General features: G+C 43.9%; 1 pseudogene; it reads left to right on the top strand.

Annotated features, from left to right (window-relative positions):
• The first annotated feature begins 533 nt into the window (after positions 1 to 533).
• The window catches only part of LOC143637858 (uncharacterized), a 112,234-nt pseudogene continuing 90,587 nt past the window's right edge, over positions 534 to 22,180 (top strand).

Genomic DNA, 22,180 nt, shown 5'->3' with positions numbered 1-22,180 from the left:
TTTTGTGGAATTATAGGACTTTCACTGTGGCTGGCACTAGTGGTGGGCAGGGACTCGATTGGGTCATTTCCTCACAGAACCAAGCCAAGCAGGACCTCACATGCAACACCAGCCTACAGACCTGTGTGGAGTTCTTTATCCACAATACCTGCAGCCTGTCTTCAGTCAGCACCAGCTATGGCCCATTCTCCATAAAGCTCCTGCTGATGCTCATTCTCTTTGGTAACTTAGAGAAGTTTCCCTTCAACTGGAAGCTAAAGTCCCACATCCTCCACAGCTCCATCTACTCCAACAGATCCAAAGTGTAGTTTTATGTCACAGGAATGTCTGGGATGACACTGACCCTGTCAAGGATCTACTCTGCATCAAGTTGTTTGCCTTTCCTGAGGCCAAGGAGGTGGTGACCACCTGCCAGCTGCAGGTGGTCCCCCAGCTGTGCATGGCCAAGCTGGAGCTGCTTCATGAATGGTTCAGCTCCAACCTGGACCTGGAGCCCAAGGAAATCCTGGCCCTGCTGGTTGGGGGGCACGGCCATGGAGCTCTTCTTCAGCTTCCATCTGGCTGATGAGGTGGGCCAGCATCTCCTGGAGGAGGAGGACAAGTGGGAGGACAAGATTCACTTGGGTCAGGACATTCTCACGCAGGCACCCTCTGCCCGGGAGAGCATTCACAGTGTGGAGGTCTACCCAACCTATGACAACCTGCTGTGGTTTCTGTTGAGCCTGGACGAGAACATCATCCTCCCTGTCCTGCTGAACCTCAAACGTGAAAGGAATACAACCACCTTTCAGGTCTCCCTGACCAGCAGCAAAAGGACAGACCACTTCACTCTCTAGAAAGAGACTTTGCCTGGTCTGGTGGAGTGGCAGTCAGTTCTTAGAAACCCAGAGTTATGGGCTGAGAGATGGTGTTGGTCATTGTCTGGGGGTTGTCAAAGATAAACATGGCCAGGCATTAAAGTGGCCAAGACAGGTTTTATCCAGAGGGAGGGAGCTGATGCCCTCACATGTGTGCAGAGGTGGGCTGGGCATTGGTAAGGGAGCATGAGGGGGGGAAGTGTGGGAGTTGGGAGACAGAGAGGTGACCCAGCACCAAGGGTTGGTGTCATGGACCCAGTGCCACCTCTGTCTGCCTTCACTAGCTGTGACCTAAGTTAGTGGTCTGTTCTCCCTTGGAGTTTAGAAGACAGCTTGTCCTTTCTGATGGTTCTGTTTTTAAGGGATTCTTATGCCTTGATCTGAGTTGTCAGTGGCATACTGTTGCAGGCCCTCGTTAGAAAATGCTCCAAGAAGTAGTATTCATGGTCCAGTCACCACATGTGCTTGACTAAACAAGCCAGCAGACCCTCCTGGCCAGACCAGGCCTTCTGGCAGCCATTCAGAAACCCATGGGGTCTGCTATTGCTGTGTGTGTGCTTAACTGTCCTGGGGTAAGAACTCTGCAGTTCTCCATGGGCATGTAGTAATCCCCTCAGGAAGAGGAGAGATCCAGGAGACAGACCAGGCAGCGAGCTTCTGGAATGGGTTGGCTGGGAGGTGGCACTGTGGGCCACCCCAAACCTGGGCGCCTCTTGGGTCTGTTGGTACAGTGTGAAAGAAGCCACAGTGAGTGAATGCCACTGGCCTCAATAAACCTTCATTTACAAATGCCTGTGGAGGGCTAAACCTGGATTACCTCTCTTGAGCCCACATAGTGTCTCTGGAGAGCTGTGAGTGAGCTGCCACCTCCACCAGCAAGAAGGGGGCACATGCTCTTTCCTCTGCAGCTATGAAGACCTGGCAGCTGGGCATCTTTGGCTCTGATTGAACACAGTTCTTGTCCCTCCCTCATGTCCCATACTACCAGCCTGGCTCCTGTGGGTCATTGGATATGGAAGCCCTGACACAGGTTGGAATAAAGGGGTGGAGCACTGGAAGGAGGTCTAGGTGCTGGCCCACAACACAGCACCTCCAATCAATGTGTGTGGGGAGGGGAGTTGTGACTGGGAGCAGTGAAGGAGTGGACTCAGGGCTGGGTTGGATGATTCATACAAAGTTCCCCAACAAGCCTGGCTCTCACTGTGTTCAGTGCATGTTCTCGGGTGGCCAGGCCTTTGTGCTCTGTGTTTTTTAAGCTGCTGTTTGTCCTGTGCCCAGTCCTGGGTTGGGCCTTCACCTGAATCTCTCTGTGAGATCACAGCCACCAGCAAGGTGTCACTCCTGTTCAATCTATGGGTGTGGAAACCAAGGCTGGGAGGTTGATTTCCTGACCAAGGTCACACCCCAGGAGGAGGGTGAGGCTGGGGTCTTGGCCTACGTGTGCCAGTCAAGAGGCCTTGTTTTACACTCTTGGTGGGCTCCTCTGGAAGGGTCTGTGCTGCACCATGAAAGCACCTCAATGGTTTATTTTGTTTTATGTAACAGCCAGAAAAAAACCTCATTGAGCTGCTGGAAATAAATGAATCAAGCAAGGCTCTCTTCAGAGCTGGCCATGGTGGGAAGTTGCCACCATCTCTGTTCTTGGCAGAGACTCCAAAGAGGCAGAAGAGTGGGGAGCTCATATGGGACAGAAAAGGAAGGAAGACCCATGTGCCCAGATGAAGACTTGGGGCTGGGAGGTGGAGGCAGGTCAGGGGAAGTGGCAGCTTTCATGATGGGCTTGGGAAGCACCTATGGCTTCCCCTGTCTGGGGCAGTGGGAGCAGAAGTACAAAGCAGGGGAGGGGGCTTGGAGCTCTGCCCATATTCTGGCCACTTGGCTGATTGCCAGAGGTGACAAGGTTCAGTCCTGGACAGAGCTCTGCATGGTGATTAGTTATTCTATTGGCATGTGACGCATGGCTGTTGTCCCTGTTGTATGCCTCCTCTCTCAGTATTTCCAGGCCCAGGAAAGCCTTGATCTTCCAATCTAGGTGATTGTCTGTCTGAACCATGTCTTTTGTAATGGGATGTGACACACTGCATTGGGCTCCAGCGAGGCCCAGATACAAGACTGGCTGTGCACGGGATTTGCTGAGGTCTCCTCTCAATGCTGTGGATATCAGGCAGGGGACCACAGCGGGTGTGCTCATGCCTCCTGTTGCATTTCTGACTGATTGCTACACAGGGCCAGGGTGAATAGAAGTGGCCTGGGTTCTTCTCCAGCCCTGAGGTAGTGTTTGGAAACAGGGGTATCTAGGTCTCACCAGGCCTTGAAAATCCAACAGCCTGTCAGCAGTGTCCTGTGGGCACAATGTGAAAGCAGATAGGGCTGGGGGCTGCATGAGGCTGGAGACAGGGTCTGTCTTTGTGAACACCAAGAGAGTTTGAAATGTTGTGATCTTCTCTCCCCAAATGCAGTATCTCCTGGACCAAGAGAGAACCTGGGGAACTTTATCCTGGTTTGTGAAACATGATTTCCTTGATTCATACAGAGAAATTGCTGGACTGATCTTTCAAGCTATAGGTAGTGGATCCCAGTGGTTAAGACATGGACTCTGAAGCACAGGGTCAAATCCTGGTGCTGCCACAAATAGGTTGTGTAACTCACAAAAGCTACTTTTTCTCTGTAGCATGGTTTCCTCACCTGTAAATGAGGACAATTTATTTCAACACATTCATGTTATATGCAATCAAGAGATGACAACTGGTCAATCCACCACCTCAAACATTTATTCTTTGTATTGAGAACATTCAAAATCCTTCCTATCAGCTCTTTTGAAATATACAGTGGTCAATCACCCATTGCACTCTGTAGAACATTAAAAGTTCCTCATACTCTCCAATAGCACCTGGCACCCATCAGTGTCCTCTTCCCTCCCAGCTCTGCTCCTATGAAAATCTACTGTTTAGGTGCCATGTGTAGATGAGAATATGCTATATTTGTCTTACTTGCCTGGCTCATGACATTTAAACTAAGGTCCTCGAGGTCATCTATGTTGCTACAAATGATAGATTTTTGTTATATTTTATGGCTGAATAATATTCCATCATGTATAGCCACCACATTTTCTTTATCCACCTATGCACATTCCATATCTTGGCTATTGTGAAAAATGAAAAAAAATAGCCACCTGTTTGATGATTGTTCCTCAAGTGGCACCAGAATTCCAGGCTTTATTCATCTTTTTCCCAGATAAAACACAGGTTTTCCTTAAGAAAACTGTGCCTAGTTACAGATGCTTTGGGACCTGCACTGTTGGAACCTAGATCAAGCCTAGAGCTCAGAGCTTGGGTTTCAAGAGAGTATAGAGAGGAAGACAGGTGACTGTTCCCCAGACAGATGGAACTGTGCAGCACACCCGCTGCATATGACCCAGTGTTTCTGAGCAGTGCTCACGATGCCCACCTTGTTTGCCCTGCCAGATGTGTTGGGTCTGTGTGCTTCCTGGAGGTTGTGAGGGGCATGCTGGCTTTGGAAGTTTGAGGGCGCTATGTGTGAAGGGGGACTTCCATCTATACTAATGGTGCTCTCTGAGATGATGGCTTTGAGTATACCTAGATCATGGCGGTGGTTGATAACTTGGGGACACCCAGGCTGTGTCAAGCCCCACACTTGGTTTGTTATCGCTTTAACCCTCGCTCCCACTGGAGCAGGCTAGGGTCATTGTGTCCACATCTATTCTGCAAATGCGGAAACCCCCCCATTGCTCTCTGCTTCCAGTAGTTCCATGCCCTTTGCAGAGTGGAGGGTGGAGGTGCCACATGTGGATGCCTGGCTCTTGTCTTCTGCACTGCCATGGGCCTGGCAGCAGTTGCAGGACCACCTTGTGCCTTGCTCAGGGCAATGCATCTGGGCTAGAAGGGGCTCAGGCCCCTGCTGCCTCCCGCTGCACTGCCCTCCACCTTTCCCCACAGTGCCCACCCTGTGCTCCCTGGAGTCTAGTCCAGTGATTTCATTTTACATATTTGGAGTGCTGATCTGAAAAAAGAAGCTCTGAGAAGAGTCACTTATGTCCCAGATGATGCTCCTCACTGTGGCAACAACACACTGGGCCAGCTGCTTCCCAACACATGTGCAGGGCAGAGAAGGGCAGTGTTTATGATGTGCCACACTGTCCAGTGGCCTCCAAGGGCAATCCTTCCCCATGCTGTGCAGTGGCTTTCAGGGGCCACCCTTCCCCACTCTGTCTAGTGGCCTCCAGGGGCCATCCTTCCAAACTCTGTCCAGTGGCCTCCAGGGGTCATGCTTCCCTATGCTGTCCAGAGGCCTCCAGGGTATGTCCTTCTCTACACAGTCCAGTGGCCTCCAGGGGCCATCCTTCTCATGTATAGGAAACATACCTGCTCCGGGGGGAAACTTGCCACCTCCTCTTTCCCCCCAGCCACCACCTGTGACTCTCCCACTCTGTGGTTCACACTGTCTCTGGTAACTCATGTTGGGGATCACATCACATGAATCCTCTGTTTGTCATCAGCTTATTTGCCAATGACTTTTAAAGTTAACATTATATAAAAGTGATAGAGTGAATGTTATCTTCAAAAAAGAAAAACTAGAGTGGAGCACAGACAGAGCGTGCGCTCCTGCCAGCACCCTCCTACAGACAACCCACTGGTGGCTGGTGTTCACCTCATGCTTGGTGCTGCTGTGTGTAGATTCATCATCCTGCCTCTGTCTGAGCCTTGGGCACCTCCCTGAAGATTGTTCCCACCCTCAGCTGCTGCCACCCTATGGAGCGAGCTGTCTCCTTGTCCTTGGCTGGTGGGAATGAGGTTTCCTCCCATTTTCCACTGGCTCTTTGAATGGCACTGCAGGCCATGTCCTTGACTTGGACATATGTTAGCATCTCTGTGGGTGAGAGGCCAGTTCCCAGGGCCTGAGCCTGGCTCCCATGGCTCTGCCATAGCTCAGGTGAGGTCATTCAGCTCTGCATGCCTTAGGTTCCTCTGTATAAGGTGAGCTGATGGTTTCTTTCTCTCAGGTTGTGCCATAATGGACTGAACATATGCAGGCATGGGGAGGGGTCTCCCCTGCATCAGTGCTCACTTGTGATAGCCGTGGTGGCTGCTTCTTGCTGGTTTGTTATTGCTGTGCCCCTGACACGAATCTTGAGGGCTGACTTTTAGAATCTTCACCTCCTGCATATGGTCATTCTCATTCAGTGAGGAGGTCCACAAAAAAGAGTAGAGTGTGTCTATGGAGTCCCTATTCAAGACCTCTGGAGACCAAGCAGGAAACAGGTCTGATTTTACTTTGTAGTTACCATGTATATATACTGAGGTAATAGCTAAACAGAATACAGGCAGCCACCAATGCAATTTCTGCTAACTGCTCTTGCAGTGACCAATCAAGGAGTGGGACATAGAGCAAGCTCAGGGACTGCAACACATGGCCTCATACCCAGGGCTGTGTCTACGGGGTAAGTGGCCTGCCTCTCAGATGCCCTTAAAGTATGCCATGTATTCAGTACTTCATACACTTTTCTGAACACTATTTCATTTCTTGCCTAGAGATATAGACTTCTGGGTGCAACTGGAGGTTTGATAATAATAACTGAAGCCATGTATAAAATGAGATTTTCTCAGTAAAAATTATGAGAAGAAAAGATGTCTTATTAACCAGGCCTGAAGGACTCCTGCATTGAACAGGTTGATGAATGATCAGTCCTGAAAACCATGGCAGAGCTGTAGCAGGAGAACCAGGAAAGCATGACCCCACACAGCCAGGAGAAGGAGACCTAGGCTAGGAGGTAGCAGGCTGCATGCTGCAAAGAGAGCAGGCAAAGGCATAAGCTGTCCCAGGTCTGTTGCCCAGGGACACCATCAGTGACTTGGATAAAGTGTTTTGATGGACTCTGGAAAAAAAGCTGGATTGGAGGGACTTGAGCATAAGTGATCTGAGGGTAAATTTTTGTAGGGATCAAGGTCAGATGCATGTAGTAGGAACCCCAGAAAACACTGACAATACCAAGACAGGGGTATATTTAAAGCCAGAATCTCCTCAAGTAGGTGTTAGTCTGGTGGATTCAGTATGTCTGAGCATCTAGAATTTTACAAATTCTGGCTGCTACAGTCATGGGAACAGATTTATACTTCACTCAGAAGAAAGAATGGAGAGACGGGGCAAACACCCTTGTGCATTGGAGTCTGCTTCCCTTAAGGCACACTTCCAGAAATGTCAACCAACATCTATGACTGTTGCCCAATGACATCGCTGCTCTTGTTCCCAGGCCTGCCCCTGGGGAAGTGGAGAATGTGGTGTCAGCCATCAGTAGGTGTCTGTGGGGAGCTGGGTCCAAAGATGTTCCTAGGATACCAAAATTGCACAATGCTCAAGACCCTTCTGTAGGATGTCCGAGTTTGCATGGGGTCCATATACCACCTCCTGTGGACTTCAGTCCTCTCTGGTCACTCATAATATCTGGTAAAGCCCACAGACTCTGGGCAGAGTTGCCACACTGTATCATTCAGGCATAATGAGGAGGACAACTGCAGGTGTAGGACAGGTGCAGCTATATCCTGTAGTTTTGATCCTCAGAGGGTTGAATTGCTGGCATGGAAACCTTGGCTACAAAGGGCTGCCTAAGAGTGGCTGGGCATGCTGCTAGGCCCCTCCCACCACATCAGGGTTTTCCTGCAAGGACATAAATGGAGACTGGCTGTCAGATGAACAGCTACCAACATCTGCCACACATGATGGTGGCTTTCCCTGTGACCCAGCATTTGTCTGGGGAGGAAGGGAGCAAAGGAGAGTGTAGTGGGGAGCCTCAAGGGAGAGAGGGTGCAGTGGGGAGAGGGTCTAGAGGAATTTTTTTTTTCCCTGAGCTGGTGGCTGCTCTGTGTTTAATGCTGGTAGAAGCTCATAATGCAGATGTTAATGTGGGCTGTTTTCTGGGGTCCTGAAATGGTCCTCCATGGATTTTTCAGACACTGTGGGGGCAGTCATCTCACTATTACTCCTCCCTTTAGAGAATTCTATTGAAAAAAAAAACACCAGTTTTCTGCATAAGTAGATCTGTTGCATGTACCTTTTTCATATGTCATGAGTCCACCTTGCCTTCTCATCATTCCATGGTTGCCCTCCAAGAACTGGCATGGCAAGTACCTTTAGGGAAATCCAAAGAAACAGTGGAAATCAGAGACACACACCCCCTTGGTGATCTTCTCATCCAAAGAAAGGAGCTGGTTTTCCTGGTCACTTGAGGGGTGGGTGTCTATGAGCTCAGTGGCACTTCACCCCACCACTTTTCCTTGTACCAAGGTCAGTTCCATCCACTGCTGGAGAGAACACCATGGGGCACCTGGCTCAGCCATGGAGGGCTGATGTTGGTTGGGTAGCTGGCACCAGGCCTCCATGGGTTGCCATAAGATCTTGAGCCCAGGCCCAGGAGTGCATTTTCCCTCTGTCCCTGATGTGGACAGTTTTTTCTCTACATTCTTGCAGAGAAAAAGTGGAGGTCTCATGTTCTACACCTTCCTGCTGACATGGGGATATTGTCACAAAAACATCTCATCACCTGATCCAAAGGGGATGAAGATGGCAATGCAAATGTCTGCCTGGGAAGGGCTTGTGCCCTAGAATGATCAGAAAGGGCCCCTGAGTTATGTCACCAGGTTGCTTGTCCTGTCTGTGGATTAACCTCCTTGGACAGGGCTGGAGGCCTCCACAGTATACAGGTGTGTGATTGTGAATCTGGAAGAGCAGGTGAACTCGAGCACAAGCAACCACTGCAAGAGTGAGGGGTAGCAGAGACTGTCATCAATCAGGATGGAGGAGAGACCAGGTGAGGGAGTGCAAGGCTGGGCCAATCTGCAATCAGAGGAACCCAGTGCCTCTGGGTTACTGTAAAGAGAGCGTCCTCCAGGAGCAGAATCCAAGGATTTCACATCAGCTCTCTTCTGAGGCCTCTTCCACTGCCTGCACTGCCCTTGCCTCAGAGGTTAGAATTCCTCTCTTTTCAATCTTTGTCCCAAGTATAGACAAAACTCCTCCATTTGCTGCCCCTTAGCATGGGTCAAATGAACATCAATTTAAGAAATGCTTACTGAGTACAAAGGGACAACCCCAGGGAAGCCAGCAGTCAGCCACCTAGTTCCAGGGTAGTTCTGGCTCCCTGACACAGTAAACACTGCCTTATTCAAAATGAAGTCCCAGGGAAAGAGGTCACTGCAGGGTCCATCCTGTTCTGCCTACTGAGCAGACATCTTTAACCATGAACACACCAGGTTCCTTGTGAACATAAAATCTAGGCTAATGCCATCCAGCTACCTTAACTTACTGGGATGTGGCTCGACCCTTTAAGGAGCATCCCTGTCCCACAGTCACAGGGTGAAGCCCACACATAAACATGGCAGGTGCTTTCTTCCAAGAGGTGTCTTATGGGAGGAGTCTTACAGAGACCTTGAAAGCAACAACTGTTGAGTGTTTACAACAGGGTGGTGGCAGGCTGAGGCTTGGCTCAATGGTGGAGACTTTGGTTTTGAGGTCAAGGAGCTTGTGGAGTGTTCTGTGAGTTCTGCTCCAAAGCTGCTCTTGATTCCCATGAGCCTTCCTTTCCTGACTGCTCCATCTATAGCTGCCCACTCTACACCCTGGCTCTTCTTCCCCAGGAGCTCCAGGATGGGGTAGGAGACCTTCATCTTCCTTTGCCTTCCAGGTTGTCCTCAAGGCCAGGTCTATGGAGCCTCCTCCTTTCTGAGTTCATTGTCTTTAAGAGGCATCAAAGCAACTTGAAGAAGTCATTAAATCTCCAGAAATTTGCCACAGACTTAGTCCTTAAGGGCCACGACCACAGCCTTTTCCCCAGGCTCCTAGCACTATATCACCTTCTTTAGGAAGTTCAAACAAAGGGAGCAGAGAGCAACGTCACAAAAATAATGGAAATCCAAGGCAAGAAGGGGATGGTTGAAAGCATCCAACTTCCTGAATAAACTGTGGACCAAAGCCCCCTCCTGGATTTTCAGTGAGAAGGTTTGTGGGAACTTTGCCATGACCATGATAGGGAGGGATGTGGCTGGTGAAGGTGTGATTAATGAGTGTCTGGCTGAGTAACGACAAGTGAGCATGGAGATGCTGACAGTGTTACTTGGGAACCTGGCTATGGAGGAGGCAGAGAGACTCCAGGGACTCAGTTTCTTTTTGTGTGTGTGTTATTGTTCACCCTCATTTTTCCCTGGTAGAATCTGCTGCTGGGAATGGGTTCCTGGAGAAGGAGATCACACAACCATGATGTGGGATGAGAGAAGCTTGAACTGAGAACACCACCTGCCTCTGCCAATGGAGGTATAGGCTGGTGCCGGATATGGGAAGGGTCAGCACTGTGGTTCAGGCAGTGCAGGGAGTTCTCAGTGCAGAGCCTGATGCTTGCAGGGTTATGGGCAGGTGTCAGGGACTGGAAGGTCACTTTGATGTTATGTAGAGATGTGCTTTGATCTGTCAGGAGGCACAGCTCTTAGGCCTGCCTCACTGATGTGAGTATGCTCAGCAGTCTCTTGACATCGATGTTCCACAGAGGCTGTGGTTGAGAGAAGAGTAACCATATTTAAAGTCTGACAAAACTGCAGCATGTGACAGGAGCAGCCATAAGAAGGCCTGATAGATCTGTCCATCTTCCATGTGATCTGGGGTTGTGACCTTGACTCCTAAGGCTGTCTAGACTTTTGGGTATCTGAGCCTCTGCTGTCCCAAGGTTAATTTGGGGTCATCGTTAAGAACAAAACAGTTGTACCCCTGGTCTTAAACATGCCAGCCACCTCTGGGCCACTGGGATCTAATTGTTCAAAAACTAAGCTACTGGTTGTAAGATGGATCCAAATTTGGGGTTTAGAACCCCTAAAGCAAACCCCAGCCTTTTATGTATTTACTTGTGAAAGGATTTTGTAAGTCACAGAAGGCCCAAAGCAGGGCACAGACTAGCTCCAACTTTAATGATCAAAGACCCTTCAGTGTCTGGTATTCAATGGCAGGCTCTTTCCCTCTCCTTTTATATAAAGGTTTTCTGTAAAGGTTTGGCTGTTCCATAATTAGGAATCCATAGCAAAATGAATGCCTTGTTCTGAGGACACTCCTACCTGAACTTGGTTTCTGGCTAATGAGGTGTTTGCCTCTGATTTTATCACTAGGTTCCTTCCTAAAAGAGGTGAATCAGAAAGAATTTTATCCTCTTGTATTATTTGAAAGGGTTTGTCAAAGTTTGCTGTCAGTTCTTTAAATATTTGGTGAGTTAGCTGTGATGCCACCTGGGCATGGGCTTTTCTTCGTGTGATTACCAATGTCACCTGAGCTTGTTACAGGTCTGTTCAGGTTTTAGTTTTCTCCCTGAGCCAACTGGAGTCATTTTTTGTCTTTTCAAAAACTTATCTATTTTCTCTAGGTTTTCTGATTTGTTAGCACACAACCATTCATAGTGTTCATTTGTAGCCATTTTTCTTTCTTTAAATTTAGTAATTATGTCCCCTCTTTCATTTTTGGTTTTAGTTATTTGGGTGGTCTTTCATTTTCCCTTTGTCAGTCTAACAAAATAGCTTCTTTCTTTCTTTCTTTCATATTTCTTTCTTTCTATTTTTTAGTTGTCAATGGACCTTTATTTTTATTTATTTATATGTGATGCTGAGAAGTGAATCCAGGGCCTCACACATGCTAGCCATGCACTGTATATCACTGATCCATAAGCCAAGCCCACCTACTTGTCTGTCTTGTTATTTTTAATGTATCAATTCTTTTCTGTGTATATTTTCTCTATATTTTTATGATCAATTTCATTAATTCTGATCTAATGTTTATAATTGCTATTTCTTCCTAATACCTTGACAATATTACTAATAAAAATGTCCATTCTTTTTTTTTTAAGAGAGAGAGAGAGAAAGAGAATTTCAATATTTATTTTTCAGTTTTTGGTGGACACAACATCTTTGTTTGTATGTGGTGCTGAGGATCGAACCCGGGCCACACGCATGCCAGGAGAGCATGCTACCACTTGAGCCACATCCCCAGCCTCAAAATGTCCATTCTTATCAGAATCAAACTTCCATCCTGTTGATAGCTGTGTAGCTTTTATAGAGTGGTGTGGACAGAGCTTCTTTCTTTTCCTACCAACCTAGTGTATCTCTGAACATAAAGTGCCTCTCCTGCAGGCATCATGGGACCTGTTTTTGTCATATCTGATGTTCTCTCTCTCTCTGTTGGACTGTCAAGCCAACTCACAGAATGTTCTATTGATATATTGATTACATCTTCCATACACATTTCATATCCTATTTTCCTGTTGTTTTGGTTTTCTTTCACTTTTATCAATTTCTTTTGCACTAGATGATTATTTTCTAGTGTAGTATTTTAATTTTTTTAATGATTTTTTACTATTTTGTGGTAAATATTTTAGTAGTTGCTACAGGGTTTTTATACACATCTTACGATATCAACTTAGGTTTTTGTAAGAAATAATTCCTGTGAAATACAGAAGGAGGCCTGACACTGTGGCTCACTCCTATAATCTAGCTATTCAAGAGATACAGAAGGATTACTTCCATATAACTCGTATCCATCTTTGTGATATTATTATTGTGCATATTAAATATGTCACAGTATAACAATTCATTGTTATAACCATGTAATTTTATGAAGCTTATAGCAGGAGATTAGGTCCACAATTACATAATTTTTAAGTTAACTTCCTTATTTACCATCCTGGCTTGCTCATTTGGTTTGTTTCTGTGGCTCCAGTCTTTGGTGTCAAACTCCCACTCCATGCAGCTTTGCTCCTATCTACCTTCTTTTTCCTGGTATTGTTCAATGTATTGCATTTCTTCAGTACAATTACATACAAACTGCTAAAGATATTTGCTCTTAATATCAGTTTAAGAAAGAAAAACAAGTACGCATTAATACTTTTGTATCTAGGCAATTACTTTTAATAGGATTTTTTAATGTGGGTTAAAAGCATTGTACAGATAACTTTCTCTAAGCTTGAAGAACTTTCAGAAATACATTTATTTAGCCTTCATTTTTGAAATATAATTTTGCTGCCTATATGACTCTTGATTGACAATCCCTTTTGAACCTTTTGGATGGTATTCTCTAACCTTCTGGTTCCATTATGTCTGATAAGTCAGGTGTTAATTTGAATTTCTCTTGAATGTGATGAATAACTTTTCTTTTGATGTTTGTATTATATTCCCCTTGTCTTTCAAAATTCTTACTGTGATGTATACAAATGTGAGAGTCTCAGTGTTTATCCTACTTGTTATGGACTTCTTGGACCTGTAATGGTTTCATCAAGTCTGGAACGGTTTTAGTCATTATATCTTAAACACTTTTCTGCTCCTTCTTCTTTCCCTCCTTCTAGAATTTCTGGTACATGTCTATTGGTGAGCTCAGTGGCCCACATTTCTCTAATGCTCTGTTCACTTTTATCATTGTCTTTTCCTTTGTTTTTTGGGTTGTATAATCTCTATCAATCTCTCAGCTTGGCTTCTTCTTTCTGTCCACCTCATCTATACTTTTGATCTTCTCTATTTTTTTTTATTTCATATTTTGTCCTTTTTTTAATCTCAGGATTTTTTTTTCTAAAAAATAATTTTGCTTTCTAATGTTTTCAGACAATGTTCATTAGTTATTTTATGTCCATTTAACTATTAAGACATCATCAAATTACTATACTTTTATTATTTAAAAATTCATAGTTTTATATGTATTATTATAATATGTAATATATAAGATATGTTTACATATTATATAATATATTTTACATATTTTCAAATCTTTCCTAAGATTAACATCTGAGTTCTCATAGGAAGTTTCTGGAACCTGCATTTCCCCCCCCTGTGGATGGGTAACACTTTTCTGTTTACTGTGGACTCTGTTGTGTCCTTCCATCAAATCCATGTGTTGAAGCCCTAACCTCCAATGTGATGATATTTGGAAGTGGGGCTCTGAGGTATAATTAGGTGTAGATGAGGTCATAAAGACAGGACCCTTATGATGGGGCTCATGTCCTCCATCAAAGGAAGATGACAGATTCTCTCCTCCCTCTGTATGCACTGAGGCCCAGCCCTGCAAAGACGGTGTGTGCACAGTGGGAAGGCAGGGCTGTGCAGGCAAGGAAGGCTCTTTTTAGCTCTGCAGTCCCCAAATCTGTCAGCACTATGGCATCCAGCTTATTACCCTCCAGAACTATTAGAAAAAAATGTGTCTGAAATTACCCTGTCTGTCATAATTTCTTATAGCAGTCTGAGCTAAGACATGCTTCTTCACATCTTGTGAGTTTTTTTGTTTTGTTTTGTTTTGTTTTTGTTACTAAAAACTTGATGTTTGGGGTGATACACTCAACTGAGCCATACTCCAGGCTTTTGTTGTTGTTGGCTTGTTTGTTTATTTAGGGTCTGTAATTAGAGCTTCTGTCATCTCCTGTGTGGGGCTTGTGCTGGTCCTCAGAGGGCACAAAATTTTTGCTCTCTTTTTATAGAGAATTACCCTACAAATATTAAAACCATAAAGGTAGAAACATTTGGAAAAGCATTGGAAAAGCAAAAACCAAATGTGAAAACTCTACACAGGATGACTCAGTCCTCACAAGGTGCCACTTTAAAATGAAACTTAAAGTGGCTTAAGTAAATAAGACATTAATACTGAAAATTTTGAAACCAGATTTAAAGTTAGGTAGTCAATGTAGTTAGGTAAATCTGGTCTAATATCGAGTGAAATCTAAAATGGAGGCCATGCTGGGAATGACTCAGGGAAAACACAGGACAACTCATGAAATGTTAATGAAGTCCTGAAAAGGCCCTAGGCCAAAGTCCACCTCAAAGAAATGTTAATGGAGCCCAGAAAACAGCCCCAACAGATTTGGAGATAGCCCATCCCAAAAGGTGATAATTGGGCCCACCTGTGTCCTAACCCCTTCAACCTACCTTCCATCACCAAAACTATAAAAAGGGGAAACAACTGTACTTCCACGGATTCCCACCTCTTGGGTCCCCTTCTTCCTCTGGGAGAAGTCTTTTCTGCTGTCCTTTAATAAACTTCTAATTTCTATTCTGACCTTTCCTTGGCGTGCTTCTTTGGTGTTATTCTTCAACATTGGGGAAGCAAGAACTAGTCACCGGTCAACAGCGGTATCATATTGGAGGTCCCATACCGAGATTCTACACCAAGGTAAGTGCATGAACCCCATGTCTGTTTGAGGTGCATCTTTCTCTCTCTTTCTCTCTGGAAGGTAAGGTGGGCACCCGACGGCTACTTAAATGCAATTAGTGCAGCCGCCACTTTTCAAGACTCGGGTGAGAGGTTTCTCGGCCTAGGCAGCTCTTAATCACCTGTTCAATACAGAGCAGGCATGTTGGGTTCTGCCAAAGCCGCTTCCAACTTTTCTGTCTGGGCCCGGAGAGCAATTGGCATGAGTGCAGGGTGTCCGGAATCCTGGTCTGCCTCGTATGCGTGGAGGTGGGGGAAGGAGTTTGGAACAACTGCGGAATTCTGGTCTGGGCTACTCTCAGAGGATTCTTAAGGTTCCTTTCTCTTGAGCCTCCTCCTGACAGCGCTCAGGGGTATCTAGGGTGATCGGTAGATGAATGGCACTGAGGGAAAGCCCCAATCACATTTGCCTCCATATGGGCTACACAAAACTCCAAACCTCACATCCAATCCCTCCTGGATGCTCCCCTTCCTTTGCAGGTCAGAAATGCTAGCAATTCAGGTTGTAGGACTGAGAAAGGCATGAGATAATTAGTAAAATCTGCCCAGGTTCACTAAGGTGCATAGGTAACTTTCAATAGTCTGTTTTACCGCCCAATGTTTAAAATGAGCTATGTTCTCTTTAAGCTGCTAGAGAGGCATTTTTAGAATCAACTCCTCAGGTAATCTGCTAATGTACAGAGCAAAGGCAACAAAAGAGAACATGTTTCTCTTATACAATGGGTTTTTAGTGGCCGGGAGGGTAAGCAGTAATGCCCTTAAGTCTGAATCCTCCCAGGGTCTCTGGCACAGGGCAAACTGAGACCCTAGCACTTTGCTAAAGGGGACCAGAAACCCCTTGGCAAAGAAAGGTGAGAGACGGGTTTTCTGGACCGTTTAGGAAGCTCAAACCAAGGGATACATCCCTGATGCTTCCGAGGGAAGCCACATGGTCAAGCAAGGCCTAGACCCATCCTAGCGCAAATGGCACTAGCAGATCTGTAAAGTTCCCGAGGACTCCCAGGGAAACTCAGCTGACTGTTAACAATAGATGGAAACAAAAGTCAGTTTGACTTGCTTCATCTTAAACACTTAGCAAAGACAGTCAAAGCCAAAACACAGCAATTCCTGGGCATTTTTAAATAAAATAATAGTTAAATGTAACTTCCATAAATAAGTAAACTGGAGGCTTCAAAAGAGATTCTCAGACAGGAATGCCTGATAACTATCAAAAGGAACTGCCAGAGTAGTTTTTAGTTCAAGGCCTTTATTTCTAACCTATGCAGGTAGGCTTAGTGTTTGCCAGTATGGTTATCCAGCCCTAAGTAACAGAATTAAAGATTTCTCTATTAGACACAGAGGTCATACTAGTAAAAGGATTTTGCAAGCTCAGATGACATTAAGTTATTAAACTGTATCTTAATGTTGTGTTTACATCCCTGACAATTCTGGCAATGTGACAAATATCCTTAAAGATTTACATGCTCAGATAGAAGCCATGTCCTCAGCAACTTTGTCATGGAAACAATATCTTAGCTCCTGGTTCTTGGTACTTCCTGGTGGAAAACATTGTTAGTCTTTGTCTTTGCCATCATACTCATTGGCATATTCCTGTGCTATGGGATTTATTGCTGCAGCAATCTGGTTCCAGTACTAATGAATTCTTGTTTCTCTTATAGGCCACCCATCACTCAAATGGCCTTCCAGTCTATTACTTCTCAATCAGACTTCTATCATGGACCCACTCGATAGACCCGATATTTAAAGGGGGACTCCAAACTGCTTGCCCCACACCGTCCCTTTTCAGCCTGAAGAAGCCAGAAAGATCTTCTTTGCCCCCCTTCCTTACAGCAGTAAGGAGTTCCCAAATTAGAGGGGGGAATGAAGCCAGATTTAAAGTTAGGTAGTCAGTGTAGTTAGGTAAATCGGGTCTAATATCGAGTGAAATCTAAAATGGAGGCCATGCTGGGAATGACTCAGGGAAAACGCAGGACAACTCATGAAATGTTAATGAAGTCCTGAAAAGGCCCTAGGCCAAAGTCCACCTCAAAGAAATGTTAATGGAGCCCAGAAAACAGCCCCAACAGATTTGGAGACAGCCCATCCCAAAAGGTGGTAATTGGGCCTACCTGTGTCCTAACCCCTTCAACCTACATTCCATCACCAAAACTATAAAAAGGGGAAACAACTGTACTTCCACGGATTCCCACCTCTTGGGTCCCCTTCTTCCTCTGGGAGAAGTCTTTTCTGCTGTCCTTTAATAAACTTCTAATTTCTATTCTGACCTTGCCTCGGCGTGCTTCTTTGGTGTTATTCTTCAACATTGGGGAAGCAAGAACTCATCACCGGTCAACAGCAGTATCAATTTCACTAAACTCAACAAATATCCTGACCACCAATAGGTAAATAACAATGTAATATAAATTGATGAGAGTGGCCTCCCAGGTACTGCAAAGTTCTACATAGGGACTGAGCATGTCCGGTACGTAAATATTGTTTTTTATTCCTTATTTTAGTTGATAATTTTGATCTGGGAAAGGAAAAAAGAGCTAGGAAATGAACAGCCAGTGATACAGATGTTGTAAAGTAACAGAATCTGCTGTTCTGGCCTCTGACTTTTAACACAGAATGTTGAAATCTTGGCAAGGGAAACAGGTTTTTCCTGAACAACAAACATAATAATAATAATAAGATGATGATGATGATGATGATGAAGACAAGAAGCACAACATAAAACATAACAACTTGAGAACCATTTTTTACTAATATCATAGGATGGGAATAATAATTAATATGATGAAGAACCAAGTGTATGACCATGAATGGAAATGGGAAAGGAAAAGTCAGTTGATATTTAGTAGGGTACTACAGAAGGGTTTCAAAATAGGAGAAAAGTTCAAATTCATGACCCCTAAGACACACTACTCTAAAACAGATTTATTTAATTTTAAAATCATCTCTCAGTACATATGGGTAGAAAGACAAAAAGACTAAGATTATTCTTCCATGGTTCACTTTCACTGTGCATTTGAAACTTCTCTCTAATCCAGGCTCTCATATGAATTGGGTAAAAAGTTCCCAAAGGTAATGGTAGTATGTCACCTGCATTATTCACCTCTTCCAATACAATACTGCAGGACAGGAAGAAGGAGGCCACATGCTCAGTTTTATGAACACTTGCATATTTGCTTTTGGTTCCCAAATGATTTTGACATTTAAATGATGGTACACCATGGATGTTTTCTGCCCAGTGGGATAATGTATAATGGCATTGAAGGCTTTCCTTGAAACAGTTAAGAAAAAATGAAATGTTCATAATAACCAAAATGGTAGTACCCATCACTCAATTTATGATGTAAAAAGTGTAAAATGCAGGGCTTGGGTTGTGGCTCAGCAGTAGGGCGCTTGCCTAGCATGTCAGCACCACAAAATAAATAAATAAATAAATGAAATAAAGATGTTAAAAATAATTTTTTAAAAACGTGTAAAATGCATAGAAGTGCTGAGGCCATATACATGGGGCTGTGAGAAGATATAGTCATGGAGAGTGTATGGTGTAAGCAAGAAGAAGCACCCCTAGGGCTGGGGTTGTGGCTCAGTGGTAGAATGCTCACCTAGCACATATGAGGCCCTGGGTTCGATCCTCAGCACCACATATAAATAAATAAAGGTATTTTGTCCAACTACAACTAAAAAATAAATATTAAAAAAAGAAGGAGCACCCCTGCTGGAGGGATGATGGAATGAGTGTGCAGTTACACAGCAAATTCAGAGACAGGGGGACCAGTCAGAAAATCCTAAGAATGACATCAGATACTAAATAATAAGGGTTCAGGCTGGATTGGAAAGAAGGAGTAAAATTAGATTTCAGGAGAAAAAATTAAGAATGCTTGGTAATGGAATGGTTATACAATGAGATGATAATTCCAACTTTCTGAGACTGGAATTGCTAATGAGAAAAATCATGATCATCCATCTTTATGTGTGCAAAACTAAGTGTGCAAACACAGTTTTCTCTTGATCAGTGAAGTGTCATTACTCACCTGGATTATTCCATTAATATTATATAAGTAAGGGGCTGGGGTTGTGCCTCAGTTGTAGATCACTCACCTAACACATGCATGGTGCTTGGTTCAATCCTCAGTACCACATAAAAATTAAATAAAGGTAGTGTGTCCAACTACAAATAAAATAAAACAAACCAACAACTACAAATATATCCTATATGACCTTCTTGCCACCAAAATTGCTACTTGCCTTCCCTTCCCCCAATGACCCATCTCAAATCCATGATCACAAAAATCATAATTCTTTTACCATTCCACATGCTCCATAAAGACCCTCTTCACCTAGTTGAAGATTCTGAAACAGTAGTGCTGAACTAAAGCAATATCTCTCTAGGAAACCTTTGCCACATCTGCATCTAATTTTGTCTCCACCTGAATTCCACACAGGCTGGGTGGGTGGCCCACAGTATGATGCCATAATAACTGTGCACTACCATTACACTCAACCACACAGCTTATCAAGAGTTGGCTACAAAGGTTTGGATTGCTCCTGGACCCTCAGAAACTTACAGCCAAAATATAAAGACTGTAGGTGCCCTGTCTCATTAATACATGCTTAAATACTTAAGTAATATTTGTATAATGGGATATCCCATTTGGAAGATTGTTCAGATATTCCAGAAAATCACAGGATTGCAAATCAAAAAAGATGTATGCTAAGTGTGATTTTAGTCAAATATTTAAATATTTTCCTCTTTAAAAAGGTTATAAATAGAACTCTATAATTCACACACTTTAGATATGATTTTCACTGCACTTTTTCTGAAGTTAGTTTTAATCTGGAAAAAAGAAATTTAATGAAGAGTTTTCACTACTTCACATGCACACACCCATGCTACATTCAGAAACTTCCTAAAAACAAATCAAAGCTCCTTCACTTAAACTGAAGTCTTAATGTTTAAAAATACAAGTTAGCAAAAAATGATTTATATTTTAGACTGGGGATTGAACTCAGGGGTACTCAACTGCTGAGCCACATCCCAGCCCTATTTTGTGTTTGACTCAGAGACAAGGTCTCACTGAATAGCTTATTGCCCCACCATTGCTGAGGCTGGCTTTGAACTCAGGATCCTCTTGTCTCAGCCTCCCTAGCTGCTAGGATTACTGGTATGGGCCACCTTCCTGACTCCTATATTGTATTTTTCAACTAACTGTTAAATAGATAAACTAAAGTGAGAAATTAATAAGGTATTTTGACTTTGGAGTGTATATCTTGAATTCTTTCATAGTCGTTTTATTTTAATATAAATGGATTCCAGTTTTGTTTGTATTGTGTTTCCTCAAATGCATGATGACAAAGGGGTCAGCATAATGAAAAGTAAAAAAAAAAATTAAGTTATCAAATGCAATGTGCTATTATTTAGCTAATGAAACAACAAAATTCCCCCAGAAGTTCTCATATTTCCAATGTACATTTAGTTTCTTCTAATCTCATATTACATAGCTCAATTAGGTGTGTTTTAGAGCAATGATTTTTTACCTCCTAAGAGAGTTATATGAAAAAAGGCAAGGTACTCAAAAGATATATGTCCATCCTTGCAAGACAAAGTTTTTCACATTTAAATTTCTAAATATGTATCTTAAAATACATATTTTTGGATGTGTCTTAAAATCAACAGTTACAATTAATAGGAGGTATTTGGATCTGTTATGTTTCATCAATTTAAATCCAAAAAAATATATATACTAATTTAATAATAGAGTATATAGTTTCTCGCAATTTTCTAAATATATATATAATTTATTTAAGGAATCAAAGCAACATTAATGCATGCATTTCTTTGTTGCAACACAACTGATTTATTGTGCGGGATACAGAAGTGGCTTGCTGAGAGCCAGGCTGGTTGTATAATTTGCTTAGAAAAAGGAGCAGATTATACATGCCCTGACCTGTGAAACACAGGTAGGGCCTCAGTAAGTGTCTCCATTTCAATCCAGACAGAAATACACAATATAGAGAGGCAAGATAGAATAAATGAGACACAAATGCTGGCTATTGGCATCTCTACAGGAAGAACATAAGTTCTACAAAAGATGACAGATACCAGATACCACATGAATTTCACCCCAGTCTTTTGGTCCCCAGTGTGGTGCCTCTGCCATGATTTCAACACTGTGGAGAAGAGGCACGCCTGTTCAGCGCCATTAAATGCAGTCATGGGGACGTTCTCCACTCAGTTGATGAGAACAATCAACCATGCCTCTGTGCGCATCTCTCTAGTGAAGAGGAAACATACCAGTAGGAAACAAGAGGCTGAATCACTCTGGCACTTTCTGCTTCTCACCAACTGTCCTCCACTACCTGCTAGTAGCTTTACATCAACAGCCCAATCTTCATGACAGCATTTGCAGGGTGCACTACATCGTTGAAATGTCTGTCTAGGTAAAAGACTCCTCAGACCTCAGACAATGGTCCTCTTTTCAGAGCAATGGTGATATACCATTTTAACTTCAACAAGTGACCAGAACTGAATCACAGCAGAGAACAAGAACCTTTTGGCCCAGTATCTCACGGAGTGCAAACAGTAGAGGGCACATTGCTGAGGCATAGGCCTGAGAAACTGAGATTGCAAGAGCAGGGTCCAGTGATGGAAGGGGTCCAGACCAGGTGGCAAAAGCCTGAAAAGACATGAAAAAGATAGCACTTGGGAAAACAGAGGAGGAGCTAATGGAACCAGCTGGCCTGGCTCACAACCCTAAGGCATAAAAGGCATTTTTGTCTCTTGTTGTCATGACCACTTGGTTATTTGTTTGCTTATTGTTTTAAAGGAAAAAAAAGTTTGCTAAGATGCAAGGCTCAGTGTAGGATACAACATGTTCAGTGAAATGTCATTGATGACCTATTACAACATACTGAAAGTCTTTCTCTGTCCCCCGCCTATCTTGCTCACTGGCAGCAGTTAACCGAGAGCTCACTCACTGATCTGGTAGACATTCATGAAACCCTCTGATTTGCCCAGTCCTGGGCCTGGAATTTTGGGATTACAAGAGATCTCAGAGATGTTATGAGGGCTTATCAGGCAGGATGTATGTTATCATGCAGGTAAGAAA

The sequence above is a fragment of the Callospermophilus lateralis genome, chromosome 14, assembly GCF_048772815.1.
Source record: "Callospermophilus lateralis isolate mCalLat2 chromosome 14, mCalLat2.hap1, whole genome shotgun sequence".
NCBI lineage: Eukaryota > Metazoa > Chordata > Mammalia > Rodentia > Sciuridae > Callospermophilus > Callospermophilus lateralis.
This window is presented reverse-complemented; position numbering and strand designations above follow the sequence as displayed.